Raw genomic sequence first — 18,306 nt, forward strand, 5'->3', positions numbered from 1 at the left:
TCCATACTCCCAGTCTGCCTCTCTATTTCCCTAGTTGGGCAGGGTTCTGGGGAATCAGAGCTCCTGACCACATTGGTGGGGTTGTCTGTCCAGGAAAGTCTGGCTGGCATCATGCTTGCATCTGGAGCCTGGTAGCTGAAAAGAGAGTTAAGATATGAAGTCAAACAAATTGTTGACTAATAATGAACCTAAAGGCTGGAGTGGTGCACTTGAAGAGTTGGGGGGTGGATCTCCATTTTGAAGGTAGCTAACAGACATATTTTAATTATATTCCAAAGGGCCTGTGGCTATACTAGTTTTTTTTTTCTCCCTGAGCCTGGAATCTTATATGCAGGTTGATCCAAGTTATTGTCTGGGGAGATGATGTCATGGCTGGAAAAGGAACCAGAAAGCTGGATCTGGGAAGAGTAGCTCCAAAATATGGGAAAGGTGTATAAATATTGTTGACTGTAAACCCCATCAATTTGATCTTATCTGGGGCCCATATTCAGCTTAGGAGCCTATGTGACCTCTGCATCTCTGTAGATCCAACCTCGCATTCTGTGTTTATGGGTAGGAATATTCCAAGCTGCCACAATATCAGGACCCATCTTCCTTTAGTGTAGCATAGAGTATGTTGTCTAGCTTCCCTTTGGAGGATGGAACATTCTCTACCACTGTTGATCCAAGTTGAGGGCAAGGTCCTATGGGGGCCCACAAGGGGTCTATTGTGTTGTCCCTGATAGAGCTGACTGGTAACAATAGAGAGTGGGATTTATTCGAGATCTTGGCCAATCATGTCTGTTTGGGAACCTCAGGACTCCCTGAATAGGGCCCCAGCGGATGGGGTGGCTGGATATTGACTAAAGAGTCATCGTTAAAGTATGCCAGTCCCTTGCCTTTACTCAGCTTTTGCAGTCCTTGTTTTGATAAGGATAGTTTGGGAGTGAGTGAGGGAAGTATAATAGGAAGTAGGTGAGGAGGGTATCTCAGTCTAAGTGGACACTATTTCATTATGAACTTCATACTGACTCACTGCAGACTATTGTGTACTTTTGCTTTCAGGTATATATTTTGCCTTAATTTATGGATACATGTGAACATATGTCCTATCTCATGAGACCTGGTATGTATATAGATTTTGAGACTTTGTTAGGAAGTGATCCACCTGGAATGGAATTAAAGAATCTTATGAAAGGAAAGGTCTCACCCGAGTAATGAGGCTGAATGGTTGACACTCCATGCCAGAGTCTCTGGGCACAGTCTGAAGTGAAGTATGTTGAGGTGGTACTTGTTGTGTTGATTAGGTTGGCATCAGCAGATGCAATAGCATTTGGTATGAATTGGTTATAGGGAACTAGGGATTTCCTCAATTATACATTTCTTATTAGGGTATCTCAAGCAAAGTAACTGTTTAAAAGGGCTAATTGGTTGTTAATGTAGTCTCTATTTTGATGGACTCTGTAGATTTACAGTTGAGTCTTAATATTTGACTTTGGATTCTGCCTTGGAAATTTATGTCTTCTAGAAACATCCCACAGGACTTTGTCCATCCTCTTTTGACCTTTGTATAATAACTTCTTCCTTTACTCTTTTAAAAAAATTTTAATATTTGTTTATTTATTTATTCCCTTTTGTTGCCCTAGTTGTTTTATTGTTGTCATTGTTGTTGGATAGGACAGAGAGAAACAGAGAGAGGAGAGGAAGACAGAGAGGGGGAGAGAAAGAGAGACACCTGCAGACCTGCTTCACCACTTGTGAAGCGACTCCCCTGCAGATGGGGAGCTGGGGGCTTGAACCAGGATCCTTACGCTTGTGCTTTGTGCCACTTGTGCTTAACCTGCTGCACTACTGCCCAACTCCCTTTCCTTTACTCTTAACTTGGCAACTGAACCAATAGGTTGAGTTAGTAAAACAGAGTTCAACTGTCTTCTAGCTCCCGGCTGAACCCCAGTACTAGCAATTCATGATGAGAGAAAGTACCATACTTTTCCAGAGTATGTGCACAGCAGGAATCGTTTGGCACATGCCTGGATGGTCAGGTTTCCCTCATTTTGAGGTCACTCCTGTGTATCCCTTCTACTTAGCAATTAAATATTTAACTTCACTATGGTACAGAATATTTATCTTTAAGCATTTGCAGGCAACATGGTTTTCTGAACGCAAGAACTTTAAATCACTAGGTACCATGCAGAAAGTTCTGTTTTATTATTATTCTTTTTAAAACAGGACTATGTATCTGTCTTTTTCTATTTATTTCCTATCCATTTTAAGAACTACCATCTTGAATAGAGGCATATTTCTGTTTTAAGGACCTTATTGAAGTCCATAAATAGTATCTGGCATGTTCTCATGTATTAACATTTCTCTACCAAATAACCAAAACATTATCGTCTATCTGCCAAGATAGAACAGAACAGCTATTATCTACCATGTTTCCAGATGAGAGGAATTGCTGTCTGCCCAGCTGGAAGTGGTGTGACTCTCACTGCCTCTACCTTATGTCAACTAAGCCCAATTTTCTTGCAATTCTCTGTTGTTCAAATCACTGCACCTTCCAATACTAATCTTTGCATTGCAAGTGAGTGGAACTCAGGTGTAATTAGCTTTAATAAAAATGAGGGGAAGTGTGCAAAATAAAAAAAATGGGAGGTGGAAATAATTGAAGGATCCTGAGTCGGAAACATCAGAGCTGTCAGTTGGGACTGCTCTGCAGACCTCATGACTGTGTCTAAGGACTAATATTTCTATCCTGCATTCTCTTTGTATGTGGGATTCAGTTATTCACACTCTTCTCCATGGCTGAAAGAAGCTCTGGATCACATTTCAATCCTTCATAATCAAAGCAGAAAAAGGGATTCTTTTCCTCCTTCTCCTAGGGAAAAAAAATAAAGGAGAAGGGCTCTGATTAGCCTGGTTCCAAGCAGTCACGGATCCTGAGTGGCCAGTGACATCACCTGACTGACTCACTGGTTTAGTTTTCAGAGACAGGCAACACTGATAAGCTATTATAGAGATAGTTGCTGAATTCTTGATTGGTATCCTGTTTGTTTTCTTCTGGGTGACCAAATTAAACACTTTGATTCTTTTGAAACCATACCTAAGAAGCATATGATTTCTTTTTTACTTGTAAAAATTAAAAAAAACATTGTTCATTATCTTCTTTTAAAGATATTGCCAATTTTTCTTACTGATGCCATTCCTCTAACTTTGCAAAACCAGTCACACTCTACCCAAATTATGCTTGTGATGAATGTGGTCCCTGGATATTCAGCTGGGATGGTGATCTACAGAGACAGCAATTGAAATGGCCAATCACAGCAGCCACTAAATCACGCCTGAGTGCAGGTGTATGATTAACAGCAGGTGCTGAAGATTTCAGCGCTGGTAAATTGGAGTCTTCCTTTCCACCTCACCTTAGTGAAGCTTTAGGTTTCTCGAGAACTGAAATTTCTGCAGAAAGATAAACTTTGTCTCAAACAGCTACTTTTTAAAGGCATATTTCCAGACTTTCTAGCTTGACTGTGGATCCCTGGAGGCCAGGAGCCAGAGTTTGTATTCTTTACATACTCACACTTCCTGAAAAAGCATGTTTTTCTCAGAGTTGGAGGGTTATTCCAAAGGCATCTAATGAGGTGGGATGTTGATTTCAATGGTTTTAAAAAGTGTACAGAAAAACTCTCTAGTCCTAGGTAGTGGAGAACTGTGACTATGGAATAAACATTAATCTTGGATCCACTAGGTATCTTGATTGTAGTTCTTTTTTCTACTTTGACAGCTATTTTGAATATGACTATTTACTAAAACAGCAAATATTTAAATTGAGTGATTATTGTGTACCAGGATGTGGAAGTAATAGTGAATTTGATAAAATTTCATTCCCTGGTTGTATGAGGCTATATGTGAGTGTGTGTGGGGGGTGGGAATCACTGGGGCTTTACCATTCTGAGCTGACTTTTATTCAGATATAAACAGACAGAGACAGAAAATTACCATAGCATCAAAACTTCCTCCAGTGTAACAGGGGCCAAGCTTGAACCTGAACCTGGGTTGTACACATGACAATGTACATATACTTTCCAGGTGAACTATCTTGCTGGTCTTCCTCACGGAGTTTTTCATTTGAACTGGAGACTGCAGAATACAAGAAGGGCTGGGTGGAGGTGCACCTGGTAAGTGCACACAGTATTAAAAGCAAGGACCTGCTCAAGGATCAGGGTTTGAGCCCCAGGCTCCTTACATGCAGGGGGTGCTTCACAAGCAATGAAGCAGGTCTGCAGTTGTCTATTTTTCCCTCTCCCTCTTGCCACTTCCTCTTTATCTCTCAATTTCTCTCTGTCGTATCCAATAAAAAAAAAAGCCTGTCAGGAGCAGTGGAATCATAGTGCCAGCAACGAGCCCCAGCGGTAACACTGGAGGCAAAAAATAAAATAAAACAAACAAACAACAACAACAAAAAAAAACAGAACACAAGACAATAAGAGAGATAATTATATAATCACTACCACCAGTGCCATGAATGGAGGGCAGTATGATAAAGAGTACTGGGGAAAACTCTTAAGATGTGGAGGAAAGGGGTAAGAGCCATGGGATTAATAAAGCAGGTTCTGGGATGAGAGATCTGAGTTTGAGCACCAACTTTCTCTGCTTATTGTGTGTCACGGGGAGAGTTACTCTGATCCCCAGGTTGTTTTTTTTTTTTTAATTTGGAAAATTGGACTATGTACCTATAGGAGGCTGTGGTAAAGACTGTATGAAAAATCCAACTAAGTGTTGACTATGATGCATTCTAGTCGTGTCCTCTGGGTTGACATAAAATGATTTTGAGTATCTTTCTCAGAAAATTCTAAGTTTCTATGAGTCGTATGGCCTGGAATTCTTTCTTAAAAATGAAAAGAACGAAGGACTCTTTCTAATTATTTTCCAGGTTCCAAAGGCTTTTAGTAAAATAGGAGATGGGTAATTGTCATTTTTATTTAATTTTGCAGTTTTCTGAGCTGTCTTTAAGTAGGAAGAAGCAGCTATGAATCTTGAAAAGTTCAAAATCCATTATCCATTACATAGGGATATAGTTAATGTGTCCCATCTTCAAGTGTAATTATCTTTTAAAGAACAGAGTTGGCTAAAGAAAGCCTTGGTCGATTAAAAAAAAATATTCCAAACCAACCATTAAATCACTAGTTTCTCTTAATTCATTGCATATGGTCCCAGGTGTAGGTCAAGAAAACCAAAGGATTTGTGGAATGAAAAAAACATAGGATTTTCTTTCTTTCTTTTTAATTTTTTAAAAATATGGCACACTTCACAAATTTGCGTGTCATCTTTGCTTAGGGACCGTGCTAATCTTCTCTGTATCCTTCCAATTTTAGAATATGTGCTGCTGAAGCGAGCACAGACATTCCATTTTCTATTTCTGTTTACATGTGAGCAGAAGCATGGGTGATTTCTTGCAACGTACTACTCAGGGGACCTGATGTACAAATTACTTCCTTTGGTGGCAGGGCAAGGATGCCTAGTTCCACTGTTCTACTTAGGTCTCAAAACTTTACATCAGGCTCAACCTGACGCTGTTGACTGGCTACGGAAGAAGGGCAAACACTAGAAGAAGAAGAAGGTGTACATTGTAGAAGAATCCAGCTCAGCAGTTGACTTCCAAACTACCTCTTCCTCATGGTGTGAACCTGTGTATCCATTACCCATCCACACAAATATTTGCCTGTATATCTGTCCTACTTTTTTCTTTAATTATATTATCTTTATTTACTTATTGAATAGAGATAGTCAGAAATTGAGAGAGAAATGGGTGATAGAGAGGGAGAGAAACAGAGAGACACCTGCAACACTTCACCACTTGCGAAGCTTTCCCCCTGCAAGTGGGAATCAGGGGCTTGAACCCAGGTCCTCGCAGATTGTAACGTGGGCTCAACCAGATGCGCGACCACCTGGCCCCTGTATGTCTGTTTTCTATCTATCGTCTATCTATCTATCTATCTATCTATCTATCTATCTATCTATCTATCTATCTATCTATCTATCTATCATCTGTTTATCATGGTGTAGTCCATGAAAATAGATTCCACAGAGAATGACGTCTCTGTCCTATAACATTTCTCATATAGTTTTAGAGTATAGCCCCAGAAGACTTGATTAAACATTGATAGAAGAAGAAATTATAAGATAACTAACCTAGCTTGCTAAGGATGCTGATCACCTGTCTTCACTCTGTGAGTTATCACCAGTTAAGAGCTGCCTGAGTCATGTGGGTTGGAATAAAGCATCCTCAGTCTCCCAATAATCTCCCCTCCCTACCTAGTCTTGTTTTTTTTTTTTTTTTTTTTTTTAACTGTGCTGAAGAACATGGCTTAGATCTTCTGCTCAATGGCACTTCCTGTCCTCTGCCATCCTCACTAAATTTAGGGCTCTTGAATGTTGAATGCAGTTTAAGGTTGGTGTGCCATACTTATTTGTGTAGTTTCTTGTGTGGAAACTGGAGAATGGGTTCATCTCACGGGACAGTGTCTGGTAAGTGACAAACTGGAAAGGAGAGGAGAGATTTATGTAGATCACACACACACACACACACACACACACACACACACACACACACACACACACACACACACAGATGAGAGAGAGACTGCTCTGCTTCTCTTTCTGGGATTAAGATAACATGTACCCGTTTATAAGAACAACACTCTTTTCTAACTGTCCATTTATTCATTCCTTTTCAGTTTTGCTTCCTTCTTAGGTATTTAATTTTTTGTTCATTCATTTATTAGAGACAGAGAGAAACTGAGATAGAAAGGAAGAGAGGCAGAGAGATGTCTATAGCATTGCTTTTCCACTTGTGAAGCTTCCCCTTTTCCGGTGGGGGCTTGACCTCAGGCCTTTGAACATGGTAACTCATGTGCTCAACCAAGTGCACCACAGCTCCCCCCCCCCAATTTAAAGGTACTTCTACCTTTATTTAATCCATGTACCACATTCATACATTCTGTGTTTATCCTCTTAGGCTGTATAATTGCTTGATACTTTCTGACCCTCTTACTCCGCTAATGCACCTGCCACATGATCTGCTTTGTTAGCCGTCCAATATTAAGAACTAGTTTCTTATCCAGTGTTCATGTTTGATCATTCCATCCCCTTTGTTTATTTCACAGTAATCTTTGTAACATGTGCACTCAGTCAGGAGCACTACCACCCGGCCCCATCACGGTAACCTTTGATGCCTTAACTCAGAATCGTGCTTTATATGAAAATTTCAGATGACCAAGTAGATATAGTATTATAGCCATGGAAAATTTCTCTGCCCCTCATATGGGACAAGCAATAACCTGCACTGTCTGTGTGCAGAATCACTCTTGGTTGTGATCATCTCTTGTAGCTATATTTTATCCTTACCTGCATTCTGACAAACTTAACAAATCTGATTACAAAGTCCTTCAAAGAACAGAAAGAAATTTTTTTCCCTCAATATGACCATGCCTAATTTAGTGTGGGAAGATGAATGGAACCAAATATATTTAGCATTAAGGAGAGAAGCTACCTGGAAGATAATCATATTTGCTTCTTATATTTGAAAAGACAGTATTTGGAAAGAGTTTGTTCCTGCATACTCAAAGGGAAAAGAGAGCCAGGTTAATTTTTTTTAATATATAGACTGACTTGCAGACATGGATAGCTTTTATTCCAGGGAATAGTTTGTCTTAGCTTCTGACCTTGAAGATGTGTAAGAGGCTAAATGACTACTGGTTGCACTGCTGCAGTGTGTCTCCTGTGAGCAGAATAAGGTTAGATTAATGACTTCTAGGGCCCCTTTCTGAGTTGGAACTTAATGGCCTTCAGTGCCTTTTGTCTTCTACTCATTGTTTCTAGTTTTCAAGGTCTGGAGTAACAGTTGGAAAAAAATGACCAAAAAGCTTAAGACATCGACAGTTGTCGTATTCTTAGCTTTATAAAAGGCAAAACAACTCCAGGAAGTTTTGGCTATAAGATATTAGAATAAACTTATCAGGGAACTGGTGATCCAAGAGATACTATCCTAATAGTCAAACGATGCCTTAAATTTGGAAGAGTTTTAGAAAATTTATGTTAGCATTCATCATTGTCTGTTTTTGACTATGGACACCTGATTTAGTTTTAAAATTTAGTACTTGAGTTATATATATAAAAGAGATGTACAAATATTATGGGTAGAATTTGATGTAGTGTCACATTATGATCAAGAGCTTTAGTATTCCAGGACTAGAACTGCACCCCTATTGCACCTATGTTATTTCCCAGTCTTTATCTTAGCACCTTCTTCCTAAAGGTAACCATAATGTGACTTATACTATTATAGGCAAGTAAGAGATCTTAATGTCAGTATAACCTCCTATTATCCTGAGAGCTAGAACAATTTCAGTCTTCTCTAGTCCACCCTGACACACTAAGGGACTTGCAGACTTGTGACAGAGTGGACTCTTGCAACAATATTTTCTAGATACCTATTTTTCATATCACAAAGCTCAGAGACTTGTTACTACTGCACAGTTAAGTGATAGGGTTGACACTGTGGCTAGGACCACAGTAAGACTATGTCCCTCATAAATCTGATTATTTTTGTTGGTTTTAAAAAATACTTTACTTAGTTATTAGATAGAGACAGAAAAAAATTGAGAGGAAGGGAGAGTCAGAGAGAGAGAGACAGAGAGGGAGAGAGAAGGAGAGACACCTGCAATACTGCTTTAGCACTTGTGAAGCTTTCCTTGCAAGTGGAGACCCAGGGCTTGAACCCAGGTCCTTGTGCATTATAATATGTGTATTCAACCAGGTATACCACTGATTGGCCCTGTCTTTTGTAAGCAGAAATCTTATGGTAGCATAACTGCATATTTAAAGAGAAAAAAAGAATACCATGATTCCTCTATCAAGCAGTTGTTTTTCATTTCTTGTATGTTTCCCATTGACCTTTATTATACTTTAGAAATGCTACCCTTTTGGACAAGCTAAGAGCAACATAATATAATGTATGTGAAATGCGTTAAGAAAATCTCAAAGTGGTTTTCTTTCTTTGGGAGATTATGTAGTCATACCTACTGGACTATTCACAGACTTCTTTCTATTTTGATGTAGTGCTTGCGTTCTGAACTATTTTATCTTGATTTTACTCTAGGGTTTTTAGAATTAGGTTTTGCTGGAGTCAACTTTATTTAACGCTTGTATGCATTACAGCTATTAGAAAAAAAAATTCATTCAAAAGTATTTGGAGCACCAACAAACTAATTAAAGCTACCAAGCTAAATAAATCCATTTTTGATTATCAGTAACAGAGTAAATTTTTGTCATCACAGAGTTTGCTTAATACTTGAGGGAAAGAAAGGAAATTCATTCTATCATAGTCTTTGGCATACACTTAAAGTGTACCGGTAGATCTATAAATGTTTCACTATCTTTTTATTGTGAAGACCATGGATTAGCTTAGATAGCTCGAGCCAGCTATGAAAGGGTCCTAGGACATGGGCTAGATTGGTGAGTAGACAACTAACAACTATTTCATGACCTGTGATATGAGTGAATATGTCAGCAGTCATTGAATGCCCAGGATTGAATCATCAACACAGGACTTTTAAAATATATATATTTATTTATTATAGAATAGAGACAGAGAGAAATAAGATGGGAGGAAGATATAGACAAGGAGGTAGATAGACAGACAGATAGAGAGACAAAGAGAGAGAGACAGAGAGATAGATAGACACAGAGAGAGAGACAGAGAGAGAGAGATGCCTGCAGCCCTGCTTCACCACTCATGAAGGTCCCACCTGCAGGTGGGATCCAGGGGCTTGAACCTACAACCTTGTGCACTGCAATGTATGCACTTAACCAAGTGCGCCACCATCTGGCCCGATATAGGATTTTTAAAACGTGATTTTTCACTTTATGGTGTAATATTTATTTTGTCCTTTATTACCCAAGCATAAATGTGGATGGGTCATTGGAAATATAAATTTAGGAAAAAATATCTCTATGTTTACTATGCCTTGACTGTGACCTAATGATCTCAAATTTATTTATTTATTTATATTGGGTGAGTTAATGGTTTATACAGTCCTCGACACATAGGCACAGCCTTTCATCTCCCCTTGATAGCTATTTGGGAGACACTCTCTCCTCCAATCGAGGCCCCTCTTCCCCATCATACAACAGGACTCCAGTGTCTCTTCACCTCATTTCTTCTTTCTATTTTTTTAATTGGGTAGGACAGACAGAAATTTAGAGAGGAGGAGGAGATAGAGAGTGAGAGAGATAGAAAGACATCTGCAGACCTACTTCACCACTTGTGAAACTTCCCCCCTGAAGGTTGGGGGCAGGGGCTTGAATCTAGGGCTTGTACATGACAATATGTGCTTAACTGGTTGTGCCACTGCCTCCCCCCATCCACTTCTTTTCACCTTTCCTAGAGTCCTTTGTTTTGATGCAATACACCACTCCCAGTTCAAGTTTCATCTTATGATTTCCATTATTGTTTTTTTCTTAAGTTCTGACCAAAATATTTTAGAAGAGATAACCTGATCATTTTTAATGACTACATAGTATTCCATTGTGTATATGTACTACAACTTTCTTAGCCACTCATCTGCCATTGGGTATCTGAGTTGCTACCAAGTTTGGGCTATTATAAACTATTTAATCTCTTTTTCCTGCTGGATAACTATGGGTAGGACTTCAAGACTATGTTGAATGGCAAAGCTTTCAGCTTCTCTCCATTTAATATGCTGTTGGCTGTAGGTTTATTGTATATAGACTCAACAATAGATCCCCATTCTTTAAGTTTTGATGATGAAGTTTGGATCTTGTCAAAGGCTTTCATTGCATCTGTTGAGATAATTATATTATTTTGTATTTCCTTGTTTTAATATGTTGAATCACGTTTATTGATTTATGTATGCTGAACCAGCCTTGCATCCCTGGGATAAATCCAACTTTGTCAAGGTTAGTGCATGTTACTTATATGTCAATTCATATTTAAAGGGATCAGGAAGCAGTTGTTCTATTCCCTGCCTTGTTACCAGTAAAAATTTAGTGGAAATCTTTCTGAGTCTAGGTTTCATAATTTGTAAAATGGGGCTAATAGCAAGTATCCTGTTTCCCTTCCACACTTGATGTAAATACCAAAATGGACTTTATGAGGGCATTTTCTGTTGAATAGGGTTCTAATGACTTGTTTTGGTCTTCTATCCTAGATAGTTTGATTAATCTGTACTTATAAACCAGTGAATTTGTGAAATTAACTATGAAGATTGACTTAGGAGGCAATATGAAATGTATCTCAGAAACTCCTAGGCATTTCCATGATAACATTGGTTGTGGAAGTGGGGCTACAGAGACAGTCAATAAATTCCTTCAAATAATGTTAATTTTTGCCCTGCTAAGCTGGAATTTGAAAGCAACCAAGAATCTCAAATAACTTTATAGCAAATGATTAAATTTCCTCATTTGTGCTTTTTGCCATTAGAACATTTGAAATTCTCCTCCATTCCTTGTTCCTTATGTTAATTTTTAAAAATTGATGATGGAACATTGTTTTACACATTTCAGGACTATTTTTATGCCCATTCTTGATGCATGCAAGTCACTGCATACCCCACCAAAGATGTTACCCCCTCAATGTACTTTCTACTCCCTACCTGGCCATGTGAGTTCTCAGATTTCAAGAACTTGTAGATAATATAAACAATGGAACCTATGCAATGAAAAGGGTGAGAGTGTATCAACTGAACAGAAGTGGGTTGAATTGGAGGCAATTCTGTCAGTTGAAATAAAGAGATAAAAAGAAATTGGTGTTACTCATATGCAGAGTATAGATGACTAAACCAAATGAGCTAGCAAAAAGAAGACAGAAAGAGAGAGAGAGATTCACCAGGATACGCACACTGTCTCTTCTATGTTTTGAAAGATTTACCTGATTAATAATGATAAGGAAAGAGGAGGACAGTAGGGAATAGAAGAAAAGACTGCCAAAGAGTTATTAGAGCTTTTAGCCAGAATGATAGGTATGTTGAAGTTATCCCTCTGGGTATTCATTTGTTGTTGTTGGCTAGTTTGTACACTTATTCAAAATAATTTCAGAATATATTATGGGTCCAGTCAAAGGTCATATGTTAGGGGCTACATTTACACTATGTATCTCAGGCTTGAATAAAATGATGGTAATCACTTGTAAATACATAAATGTCTCTTGTAAATTTTTCAGTCCAAAACAATTACTTTTCTTCTGTGTTATTGATTTTTTATAATGTCTGGTAATAACACTCCATATATATATATATATATATACATATATATAATTTTTTAAAAGAAATCTTTATTGTCAGCCATGTAGTTTGGGTGGGCTTAACCTTTGGGTGCCTTTGTCATCAGACTGAATTAAGGTCATCTTTGCTCTATTTTTCTCAATGTGACACAGGTATGCAATTCAAACAGTGTCAAAGAGGATTTATAAAATAAACTATAACAGATAATTTCTGAAGTTTCTGAGAGAGAAAACCTTTGTCATATTCTGGAAGGTGTGAGAAGAGGATATGAGGCCTTGGATGATTCCTGTCCTTTTGCTGACAAGCAAGGCATGTCTGGAGTAACTGGGATACTGAAGGTGGTATCTGAGGGTGAGAACAATTCTGCGGAAGTCACGTAAGAAAATATGACAGCAGGTATAGGTAACAGGGCTTTTCTACTGGGCCAGTCTTCCCTGAAGCAACTTAACTTTAGCACTTCACGTCTACAAGCCACTAAAACTTCCTCTTCTGAACTAGCCACCCCCCCTTGAACCCCACTCCTAAGGCTACTACAAAATTAATTTACTTTTTATCTTTATATTTTAATATACTGTAGATGTGTCATATAAATATAAATATGGGAGCTTTTTTTCCTCAAGTTGCTTCAGCATGTTTCATACATACTCACCAGTATGTATGATAGAGCTCCACATTTTCTGTATCCTTGCCAAATATCCCTAGTGCTTGACTTTTCGAGTTTTGGCAACTTAGTCAAGTGATAGCTCACTATGGTTTTGATTTGTGTTTCGCTAATGACTTCCAGCACTTTCCAAGTGATCGCAGGGTATTTGCATCCTTTTGAACTCTCTTTAGGTTTTAGATCAGCCTGAGTTATATTTTTCTGTTACTGGTAGCATTGAGCCCTAGCTTACTCAGAGAGGTATGCTTCCTCTCTGGGGTAAGATTCTCAGTGCCTTGCATTTTTCTGTTACCCTTGAATGAACTTTAATACTATGTGCGTGTCATCCAGTGTACCACCACTTGGCCCCCTGATAATGAACAGTATATATAACACTTATGCAAGTGAAATTTATAAACCATCAGTAGAATGACCAGTTTATTGTCATGGAATAAAGCTATGTTGTGATCAGCTAAATGATTATTCACATTGTGTTTGTGAAATTCATCCAGTCTTGTAATTTTTTTTACTTTTATTTTTAAAACATTTTTGTTTCTTATTGGATAAAGACAGAGAGAAATGGAGGAGGGAGGAGGAGCTAGAAAGGGAAAGGGACAGAGAGAAGATACCTGCAACTCTGATTCACCACTCATGGGGACCAGGGCTTTGAACACAGGTCCTTGCACATTTAATGTGCGCACTTAGCCAAGTCCACCACTGCTTGGCCCCCAGTCTATTATATTTAGTGGTAGTTGGTGTGTTTATTTTGAAGTATAGTAGTATTCTTTTGAATGAATATGGTCTAGTTTATCCATGGCATTGTTTAGGGACATTTGCTTTTTTTTTTTTTCAAATATTTCATATTAGAAATAATATTGCCATGGGCATTTATGTACATGAATTTTGGAATTCTTAACAAAACCATGGCAAATTTTCAATGATATTTACTAGTTGTTTTATTGTTAAACCTTCCACTTTTTTCCAGTTTATTCTTGAAATTTATTGTTGTTATAATGTTATTTTAAGAACTTCATGGTAGTTGGTGACTAGCCTGGGGAGTTTTACTTTATTTCAGACTGGGGTTGGCTTAAATCTTAGTCGTGCTTCATTCTTCTTGAGGGCCTGACATATCTAGTAACCCCTATTGCAATGGATTAAATGTTTGTGCCCTTCTAGAATTCATATGTTGGAGCTCTCAAAGAAATCTTTAAAAAATATAAAAGGAAAAAAAAACTTGTGTATTTACTGTTGAATGTAAAACACTAATCCCCCAATAAAGGAAAAAAAAAAAAAAGAAAAAAACATGTGTGTGGCCTTGACGGGGTAAACTAGATCATGAGGATGGAGCCCCCAGACGTGGGGTTGTGCTCTTCTGAAATCAGAGAATTAAATAGCTCTGTTCTTACCAGGTGAGGACACAGTAAATGTAGGGCTATTTGTAAACCAGGAAGAGAGTAATGACCAAGCACTTGACTACATTGGTACCCTACTCTTGTACCTCCAGCTTCTTCCAGAACTAAGAGAAATGTGTAAACTACCTAGTCTTTCTATAAGTCAAATTGACAAGCATACTTTTCTCCCAGAATGTTGTTCTTCAGGAATCAGGAATGAAAATGTGAATGTTTACCAGGGCCCTTTCCCTTAAATAGGCCCTGAAAATTTTAGATTTTTCTTATTGCCTGAGGCTGCTGAAAGCTTTGCTCAGTTCTCCTGCCTGTTAGCTATAGTGCTGAGCTTAGCCTTTTATGAGTTGCTTATGAATTAGTAAGTGGGTCAAAGGGAAAAGCGTACCTAACATCCCTTTGCTTCTAAAACCTCACTCCAGTGGCTATTCCAACAGATGAAGGGAGGTGTTTACTCTGTGTCATGAATACAAACTGACTTAGGTCTTGGGGAATCTGCCCTCTCTCTGGGTGTTTGTGTATGGAGGCAGTTTATGAATTACTGGAAAGAGATAAAATTCTATGTATGGCAATTTATATGAGAAAGAAGAAAGATTGTCTGGATTCAAAAGAGATTGTAGTCAGAAGCACGAGGAAGTCTGGAGTGAATATATATATATTTAGACATGTTAATATTATGAATATTAAAATTTGATATAAAATTTCACCTATAAAATTGGTGAAAAGAATAAAAAAGGCCAAAGATACATTATGAGAAAAAAATTCATAATTAAGACAAAATCCAAACCCAAATTATTACATGTTGTTGTGAAGAAAATTGTTATAACTAGTAAAGAAATCTGTGTCAGTTGGGAGTATGGATCTACCTGCTAATGCACACATCCAGTGTAGAAGCAATTATAGAAGTCAGAACTCCCACTTTCTGCATCCCTTTCCAATTTTTTTTTTTGGTCTATCTTCCTAGTGGGGCATAAATGATAGGGGGAAGATGATCAGAGGAATCTGAACTCCAATTCCATCAGGTTCTGGAGAGAGGAGAGGAAAAACAGAGGGAGATTTGGATGTAGAGAGCTGGATAGGAAAAGAAGATGGGAGCATAGGAAAAAAGGACAAATATATATAATATAGATAGATAGTCACAGAAATAATAGTTAACCCATATCTACAACCTTAAGAGAATGCTGTAGCTTACAGTGGAGGGCATGGGGAATACATAACTGTGGTGATAGGAACAGGACAGAGTTGTACCCCTGTTAATTTGAAGCTTTGTAAATCAATATTAAATAATTACTAAAATAAAAAATAAATATGTGTCTAAGGATTTGAGAGTATATTTAGTATGTGGCCAAATCATTTTATCTTCATAAATAGACCCTAAGAAAGTAATCAGACATGGCAAAAGGGTAAAAACAGGTACTTTGTTAAAACTGCTATTAGAATACATTCATAGTGAGCAGAAGTAATTTTTTCAAGAGATTTTAAAGATGTTAGTTATGGGCCCCTTGGAATATACCTAAAATACTCTTACTAGATTTTTCCAAAATGGAGACCCCAAATATTCATCTGAAATATTCTTGCCTTTAGATTCAATGATTAGTCAGCAATTTGTTTTGCCTTATAGCTCAACTCTTTTTCAGCCAGCAAGTTCCAGATACTACCATGATACTAGCCTGACTTCCCTGGGCAGACGACCCCACCAATGTGTCCTGGAGCCCCTCTTCTCCAGAGGCCCACCCTACTAGGTAAAGAGAGAGGCAGGCTGGGAGTGTGGATCCACCTGTCAATGCCCATGTTCAGTGGGTAAGCAATTACAGAAGCCAGACCTTCCACCTTCTGCACCCCACAATGACCTTGGGTCCATATTCCCAGAGGGATAAAGACTAGGAAAGCTATTAGGGGAGGGGATGGGATACGGTGTTCTGGTGGTGGGAACTGTGTGGAGTTGTACCCCATTATTTTATCTCTAAAATTGCACATAAAAGTCTGGGAATTTCCGGTGGCGGCAGTGGGAATCGGACTGGTAGTATGCAGTCTCGGCTTCTGAAGAGGCGAATCTGGCAGGAATCCAAGCCATCAAAACCGCCACCATGACCATGGGCAAGAGCACAAGATGCTGCAGCACATTGACTACAGGATGACATGCATCCTGCAGGACGGCTACACCTTCATTGACACCTTCGAAGTTTTTGACAAGCATATGAATTTGATCCTGTGTGACTGATGAGTTCAGGAAGATCAAGCCGAAGAACTCAGAACAAGCAGGAAGAGGAAACATCATCATCATCATCATCATTATCGTCATCATCAACATCATCATCATCAACAACAACAACAACAAAAACCGAGTCCTTGGTCTGGTGCTTCGAGGGGAGAACCTGGTCTCAATGACAGTAGAGGGGTCTCCTCCCAAAGATACTGGCATAGCCCGAGTGTCATTGGCTGGAGCTGCCGGAGGCCCAGGGATCGGCAAGGCTGCTGGCACGGGAATCCGGGCTGGTGTTCACATGCCACAGGCTCCTGCAGGACTTTCTGGGCCAGTCCGAGGTGTTGGTGGGCCACCGCAACAGATGATGACCCCATAAGGAAGAGGAACTGTTGCAGCTGCTGCAGCTGCTGGGACAGCCAGTATTGCAGGAACTCCAACCCAGTACTCATCTGCCCCCACCTGCAGGCAGAGGGGCACCCCTCCAGACATGATGGGCCCTCCTCCTCTTATGAGGCCTCCTATGGGTCTCCCGATGGGAATATCCCCTAGAAGAGTAACTCCAATGGGCATGCCCCCTCCAGGGATGCCCCCCTCCCCCTGGGATGAGAAGGCCCCCTCTCTTGGGATTGTGCCCTCCAAGGCCCTAGACTCATCTTGGCCCTCCTCAGCTCCCTGCCTGTTTCCTGTACCTTTTATTTCCTTTTAGCCTGTGAAACTAGTTTGTAATAAACTCTTAAAAAGAAAAAAAAAAAGTCTGTTCTTGCGAGTTAGTCCTCTGTCATGTGTCTCTGGTTTGATTCAGTTTTAGAGGAAGCATGAATAATGTTATGTTTGACCAGACTTAACTATATACAAATTCCTGTGGAGCAGTGGCTAGGAAGGGGATGTTTACTCACTGTCTGTCTTCACAATGATTTCTGTTGTCTCTGTGCTTCTAATGATGGCAGTTCAGGGGGACATGAGCCCCAGGAGATGGAGAAATGGGGCAAATCACTCTTGTCATTTCCCTCTGGGTTTCTTTCCCATTATCTGACATTCCCGCAGGAAACCCCTCCCCCCATGGCATGTGTTTAGAAGCCATACTTTATAAGTTTAGTCACTTAATTATATTTTAGTCTCCTTTTAGGTGCCTTTTCCTTTCATTTAGATAAGGGTCAGTTATCTCCACTCATGTACATTTCATCTTGAAAAAAAAATCGGATCTTACATTGCAGTACATGAACCTATATGAATGGGGAGTGCTCACATCTGCTCTGTAATAGCTGAAATGTTTATTTATGTAATATGATCTAATAATATATATTATATAGTCTTTACATGTATTAAATGATATACACTTATGCATATATAACAATGGTGCATTTGTCTTACTCTGAGTATGTGGGGAGTCATGAAAGAATTTTGGGAAGATAAAGTGCAAAGCTCTATGTAGATCTTATGAAACACTCTTGTGATTATCTGAGAAGAAAATAATTAAGTGGGACCTAAAGTAAAGACAGCTGTATTAAGTTGCTTAAAATACCAGGACACAGTCTCCCAGAGGAAATATGAAGACAGCACCTCTGGGGACGATAAGCAGTCTGGTTCTTTAGTATGTCACTGAAGAATTTCACAAGAATTTTGTTTTCTTCTGGATCTGACTGACCTCAGATTCTTGCTGCAGAGCTACTCAACTTAACAGCTGGCATTGTAGTCTTTTCTAAGGCACTTTACCATGGGAGAACCCACTTAGAATGTAGGCTAGAGAAAAGCATTTCCCCTAGAAACTTGTGTGCTTTGCAT

At 39.0% G+C, this 18,306-nt stretch overlaps 1 non-coding gene and 1 pseudogene across 1 annotated transcript; one reads left to right on the forward strand and one right to left on the reverse strand.

Annotated features, from left to right (window-relative positions):
- Positions 1 to 5,265: 5,265 nt before the first annotated feature.
- LOC132542721 (U6 spliceosomal RNA) lies at positions 5,266 to 5,372 on the reverse strand. The gene has a single exon (XR_009553696.1). It is a non-coding gene; the product is annotated as a U6 spliceosomal RNA (small nuclear RNA).
- An 11,056-nt stretch (positions 5,373 to 16,428) lies between these two features.
- LOC103121115 (small nuclear ribonucleoprotein-associated protein B'-like) lies at positions 16,429 to 17,171 on the forward strand (annotated as a pseudogene).
- Positions 17,172 to 18,306: the final 1,135 nt, after the last annotated feature.

This window comes from Erinaceus europaeus, chromosome 1 (genome assembly GCF_950295315.1).
Source record: "Erinaceus europaeus chromosome 1, mEriEur2.1, whole genome shotgun sequence".
Lineage (NCBI taxonomy): Eukaryota > Metazoa > Chordata > Mammalia > Eulipotyphla > Erinaceidae > Erinaceus > Erinaceus europaeus.